The sequence below is a fragment of the Phyllobates terribilis genome, unplaced genomic scaffold, assembly GCF_046119375.1.
Source record: "Phyllobates terribilis strain yellow unplaced genomic scaffold, ASM4611937v1 Scaffold_1__5_contigs__length_1240528914, whole genome shotgun sequence".
Classification (NCBI taxonomy): Eukaryota; Metazoa; Chordata; class Amphibia; order Anura; family Dendrobatidae; genus Phyllobates; species Phyllobates terribilis.
Window position 1 is genome coordinate 743968479 of NW_027362761.1, and position 6426 is coordinate 743974904.

The window sequence follows — 6426 nt, forward strand, 5'->3', positions numbered from 1 at the left end:
GGTCTTTACTCCTCTTTGGTCAGACCTCATCTGGAATACTGTGTACAGTTTTGGGCACCACATTTTAAAAAAGACATAGACAAACTGGAGCAAGTTCAGAGAAGAGCGACCAGAATGGTGACTGGTCTGTAAACCATGTCCAATGAGGAACGGTTGCAGGATTTGGGAATGTTTAGCTTGCAAAAAAGAAGACTGAGAGGAGACTTAATAGCTGTCTACAAATATGTCAAGGGCTGTCACATTGTAGAAGGATCATCTTTATTCTCATTTGCACAAGGAAAGACTAGAAGCAATGGGATGAAACTAAATGGGAGGAGACACAGATTAGATATTAGAAAAAACTTTTTGACAGTTAGGGTGATTAATGAGTGGAACAGGCTGCCACGAGAGGTGGTGAGTTCCCCTTCAATGGACGTCTTCAAACAGAGGCTGGACAGACATCTGTCTGAGATGATCTAGTGAATCCTGCTTTGAGCAGGGGGTTGGACCAGATGACCCAGGAGGTCCCTTCCAACTCTACCATTCTATGATTCTATTTTCATCACCTTTCATAATCACCAATGGTACAAGGCAGGGATGTCCTCTGTCCCCTCTCTTATACATCCTAGTGACGGAGCACCTGCTGTCATCAATTCTCCATAACCCCAATATTAGGTGGATTGAGGTGGGAGGCACCGAGTACAAGTGCTCTGCATTTGCTGATGATGTCCTAGTATATATCACTCAATCACATATATCCATCCCTGCTGTTATGGCTGAAATAGATCACTTTGTTACATGGTCAAATTTTAAAATCAATGCAGCGAAGTCTGAGGTCCTCAATGTCTTCCTCCCCAAATCCATTCAGGATTCCATCCAGTCCAACTTTCCCTTTGCCTGGCCCTCACAGGGTATCAAATACTTAGGAATTCCTATTCATAGAGACCTCTCCCGTCTATGTTATCTTAATTTTGGGCCCTTTATTGAACAACTCCATACAGACCACGGTTGGCAAGTTAGAACTGTAAGATTCACTACGTGAACCACTGGTGTTTTGTGGAAAAGCACATGTACACTGTGTTCCAAATTATTATGCAAAAAGTGTTTAGGAGTGATAAGGTAAGAATTTTTTTGTTTGTCAGTTAAACTCATTGATGTTGATGTGTGTCAGGGCTCTTTATATCACTGTAAGCAATTGCAGACACCTGTGCTAATTAGTTTGGTAGGTGTGTCCAATGAAAGGCAAGACTACTTAAGATGGCTGTTCCATATTATAAAGCAGCCTACATTTTCTGCCAAAATGGGAAAGAAAAAGGATGTGTCGGCTGCTGAGAAGCAACAAATTGTGGAATGTTTAGGTCAAGGCATGACTACAATCAACATTGCCAAGACACTTCATCCTGATCAGCCCCTTTAGGATCCCTGAAGGGGTAAAGATGAACTCCATAATGTATGTGGAGATTCTCAAACAGCACTTCCTGCCATGGTTCAAGTAGAAGAACCGTGTATTCCGCAGCAAGATCATTTTCATGCATGATAATGCACCGTCTCATGCGGCACATAACACATCTGCATCTCTGGCTGATATGGGCATAAAAGGGGACAAACTTATGGTGTGACCCCCATGCTCCCCTGACCTCAACGCCATTGAGAACCTCTGGAGCATCATCAAATGGAGTGTCTATGATGGCGGGAGGCAGTTCACATCTAAGCAACAGCTCTGGGAGGGCATTCTGTCCTCATGCAAAACAATTGAAGCAGAAACCATCCAAAACCTGACAAATTCAATGGACAAGAGAGTTCAGAAGCTCCTTTCGAACAAGGGGTCCTATGTGCAAATGTAACATCACCTAGAATAAAGTTTTGAGTTGAAAACTGTTTGATTTCAGTTTCTAATAACTTGCTAATGCTTATAATTTCAAAAATGACCATTTTTTTTGTTCTTTATTAAAATGAAAAGGTTGATCGAAGAGTGTGGGGGATCTAAGAGTGTGGCAACACAGTAGTCCGGATTATTTCGAATTCTGACAATCTGAGGGTCATGTTGCAGGTAGTGCAGCAAGAAGGCACTCATGTGTCTTGCGCATCTAGGAGCCCAAAAATTATTTTCCGGGCTAGATGCAGCTAAAAATTATTATTAATTTGAAAGCTGGTGGAGCTTAGTACAGATGGCCTAATAGAATCAGTACTGCAAACTGCTACAAGGCCCAAATTATTTTCCAGCCAAGATACAGATAAACTTGATAAGTAATTTTAAATCTGGTGGAGTTTAGTATAGATGGCCTAATAGAATCAGTACTGCACACTGCTACAAGGCCCAAATTATTTTTCAGCCAAGATACAGATAAACATGATTAGTAATTAGAAAGCTTAAAACGGTTGGTGAGGTGATTTTAACAAATCATCAAGCTTTTACTCTCCCCAGGATGACACAGGGGTAGAAAAGTCGTTTTGGATCCATGATTTGTTCATCTTTATGAACGTGAGTGTTAGGGGGACGGTTGCAAACACTTTATTAAATAGGAACGCAACCGACCCCGGGGTCCGCGATGCAGCCTGGTGGACTGCTGCCGAACTCTTCCCGGGTGAGAAGAGAAGACAACCAACTAAATGATAAACCCTTCCGTGTTAACTTCACACCGGACAGGGTATAGCGGTACGCTCTATCTCCGTTTACTGCACGGAGGAGAGAGCGACCGGTGACGCACCTAAGAATAATCTTATCCCTTCATGTTAACGCACACGGAAGGGTAAGACGGTACGCACAATCTCCAAGAACCGCAGGGAGACGTGCGTCCGTGGGAACAGCAGTAGCCCTGTCTTTGATACAGGCGCTACGCTATGGGGATTGGCGCTAAAGCGGTTCACACAATCTCCAAGAACCGCAGGGAGACGTGTGACCGGACTATGAGCAGTAGCCCTGTCTTCGGTACAGGCGCTACGCTATAGGAGACGGCGCTAGCTTGCGGGTGATTCCCGCCGGGTATTCGAGCACTCAGCCGGCGTGCCACCGGACTGAGCAAACCCGCTCTATTTAATTCACAGGCGGCTCGGGGTGTAAGGGCGAACCCCCTGGTTAGAGCCAGTCAGTGAAGCGAAGCTACCTGCCTCTATGAAGCTAACCTGCCTCTATGGAGCTAAACCTGCCTAGCGGAAACTATGGCTCTTTGAGCCCGGAGTCAGCGTGCACACCACACACAGCTAGCTCAAATGAATTGAGCGCACCGCCATGTTTGTGGGCGGGCCTTTTAAAGATTAAGCCCTGCCCCCCTGTCGCACCATTGGTGACGACACCCGTGACCAATCAGGAAGTGCCAGGTCACCGAGTCAGGTGGGTGCCAAACCACCAATCATGATCCGCCAGGTCATGGACATGCTCAGTGCGGAGAATTCTGGACTTAGACTCCACGAGCCCTGTCTCCCTCTGCAGCCTATGCTTAACACTGCTAGGCACAAATGCCTGGGAGACAATCTGCAGGGCTCATGGAGCAGCTAGGCATTGAGGCTGACAACAATGCTGAGCAGTATCATCCCTGGCTGGCCTGGAAAGGGAGACCACAGAAGGTCCTGGACCCATCTCGAATCCAGCCCCAGACCGATGCCTAACAGTGAGTCTGTCTACATTATCAATGGAGAGCCACGTGCGCTTATCTGTCAGCACACCACCATCAGCACTGAACACATGTTCAGCCAGAACGCTGGCTGTGGGGCATGACAAGATCTCCAAGGCGTAAGTGGTGAGCTCCAGCCATTTATCCAGATTGGAAGACCAAAAAGAGCAAGGGTCCAGTGACACAGTCATGGCTTCAATGTTTACTTGGAGATACTCCTGTACCATCGTCTCTAGGCGTTGACTATGTATCAGACATCTTGTCTCCTGTGGCCATGCAAAGGATGGGCTAAAAAAGTGATGAAATGATTCCGCAAAATTGATGTTACCAGCAGATACTGTGTTTCTGTTACGTTTTGAGTGCTGAACATTCGACGGTCCCACGGTTGGCAAGTTGGAACTGTGAGATTCACTATGTGCACCACTGGTGTTTTGGGGAAAAGCACATGTAAGATGCTGCAACAGTCTCTGCTGATACTCCTGCATGCGTGCATCTCTATCTATGGCAGGAATAATTTCTGCAAATTTACTTTTGTACCGGGGATCTAAGAGTGTGGCAACCCAGTAGTAAGGATTATTTCTAATTCTCACAATTCGAGGGTCATGTTGCAGGTAGTGCAGCAAGAAGGCACTCATGTGTCTTGCGCATCCAGGAGCACCAAGTCCTTGTTGTGTTGGTGGCGAGGTAACAATCATGCTTCCTTCCTCTGCCCTCTCCCCCCAACCTCGCACAACAGAAATGTGATCAAGGTCTCCCTCATCTGATGAGTAGTGTTGAGCGATACCTTCCGATATCGGGAAATATCGGATCGGATTGGATCGGACCGATACCGAAAAAGTATCGGATATCGCCAATTCCGATACCGGAAACCAATGCAAGTCAATGGGACATAAATATCGGAATTAAAATAAACCCTTTCTTTCCTTGTAGGCTAATTCTACATGAAGGAAAACAACTAAGAATAATGTAGAATGTATTGGGGGAGGTGGGGGAGACAATAAAGGCATAGAGGTTTAGCCCAATCAAATGGAATAGCAGGAATTACTATTTTTTTAAGATGTTCTGAGTTACGGAAATATTAACTATGTTAAGTATTTTTATATTTTGTCAGATATTTATGTTTCACTACTTCCATGCTCTTCACCTTCTTTTTTACTTCTCCCACACTTTCTCCTTCATCATCCTCAGCATCTTTTTCATCCACTTCTTCTTCACCTTCTTCTTCTTCACCTTCTTCGTATTATTCTTTTTTTTACATTCTTCATATTCTACTTCTTCATCTTCTTCATATTCTTCTTCTTCATCATATTCTTATTTGTGACAGGCATTCCTGTAGTTGTTATCTATAAAAGGTTGGACATTACACCTTTTGTTCTGCCCGTCACAAAAGATTAACAACAGGATTTGTCCGCGTTCAGTTTGGCCTGCAGCAGCAGGTCTTTTCCAGGGGCACCACGAGGAGGAACGGACTCACCCCCATACACTGCTTAGTCATATTCTGCTTATAATTTAGATATTATCTTTTGCTCTGAATTTTAATCTTATGCTTAATGTTCTTCCGCTTTTTGTTCTGCAGCTTCTTGTATTTCTGCTTCTTGGTTTTCTGTCTCTTGTTCTTCTGTATCTTGGTACTTGTCTTCTCTTCTTTGTCCTCTTGGTCAACTTCTTCAGGGTCATCTTCTTGGTCTTCTTCAGGGTGGTCTTCAGGGTGGTCGTCTTCCGGGTCCTCGTCTTCGGGGTCCTCGTCTTCTTCGGGTTGGTCTTCTGGGTCCTCGTCTTCGGGGTCCTCGTCTTCTTCGGGGTGGTCTTCAGGGTCCTCGTCTTCTTCGGGGTGGTCTTCAGGGTCCTCGTCTTCTTCGGAGTGGTCTTCAGGGTCCTCGTCTTCAGGGTCCTCGTCTTCTTCGGGGTGGTCTTCAGGGTCCTCGTCTTCAGGGTCGTCGTCTTCGGGGTCCTCGTCTTCTTCGGGTTGGTCTTCAGGGTCATCGTCTTCAGGGTCCTCGTCAGGGAGATCCAGAGTGATTATTGAACCATTTCAAAAAGCTTGAACTTGGAAATGTAGCAGAAAGTACAAGAAGGCTGAGGAACTACCGAGGACCAGCTGACGGTACTGGAACCCGGATGGGTAGCAGAAGGTACAAGAGCCAATGGAACTACCGAGGACCAGCTGATGTTACTGGAACTCGGTTACTAAGCAGGAGGTACCTGTGCCAGAAAGCACTACCAAGGACCAGCAGACGTTGGTGGAACTTGGATACCGAGAAGGAGGCACCTAATCCAAAGGCACTGTCGAGAATCAGCTGACGGTACTGGAACCCGGATGGGTAGCAGAAGGTACCCATGTAAAAAAAAGTTCAAGTCCGCGAGCCGGCCACAGTTCCCAAAACCCACAGTCCTACAGGGGGTGCTTGTCCTATTGGCACTATGGAACCAGCCTTCATTGCCAGATCCCGCAGCCCACATAGGAGTCACCTAAACTGCAGGCACCATAGAGTCGGCTAACCCGAACGCAACACGACAGGACAACGCATTGGAGGCAAAGTGATGTTGACACTACCCGGAAACAGCTGGCGTGCTGGAACCAGGCTGGGCAGGAGGGAGTACCCGTGCAAAAGACACTGCCGAGAACCAGCTGACGGTACTGGAACCCGGATGGGTAGCAGAAGATACAAGAGCAAATGGAACTACCGAGGACCAGCTGACGGTACTGGAACCCGGATGGGTAGCAGAAGGTACAAGAGCCAATGGAACTACCGAGGACCAGCTGATGTTACTGGAACTCGGTTACTAAGCAGGAGGTACCTGTGCCAGAAAGCACTACCAAGGACCAGCAGACGTT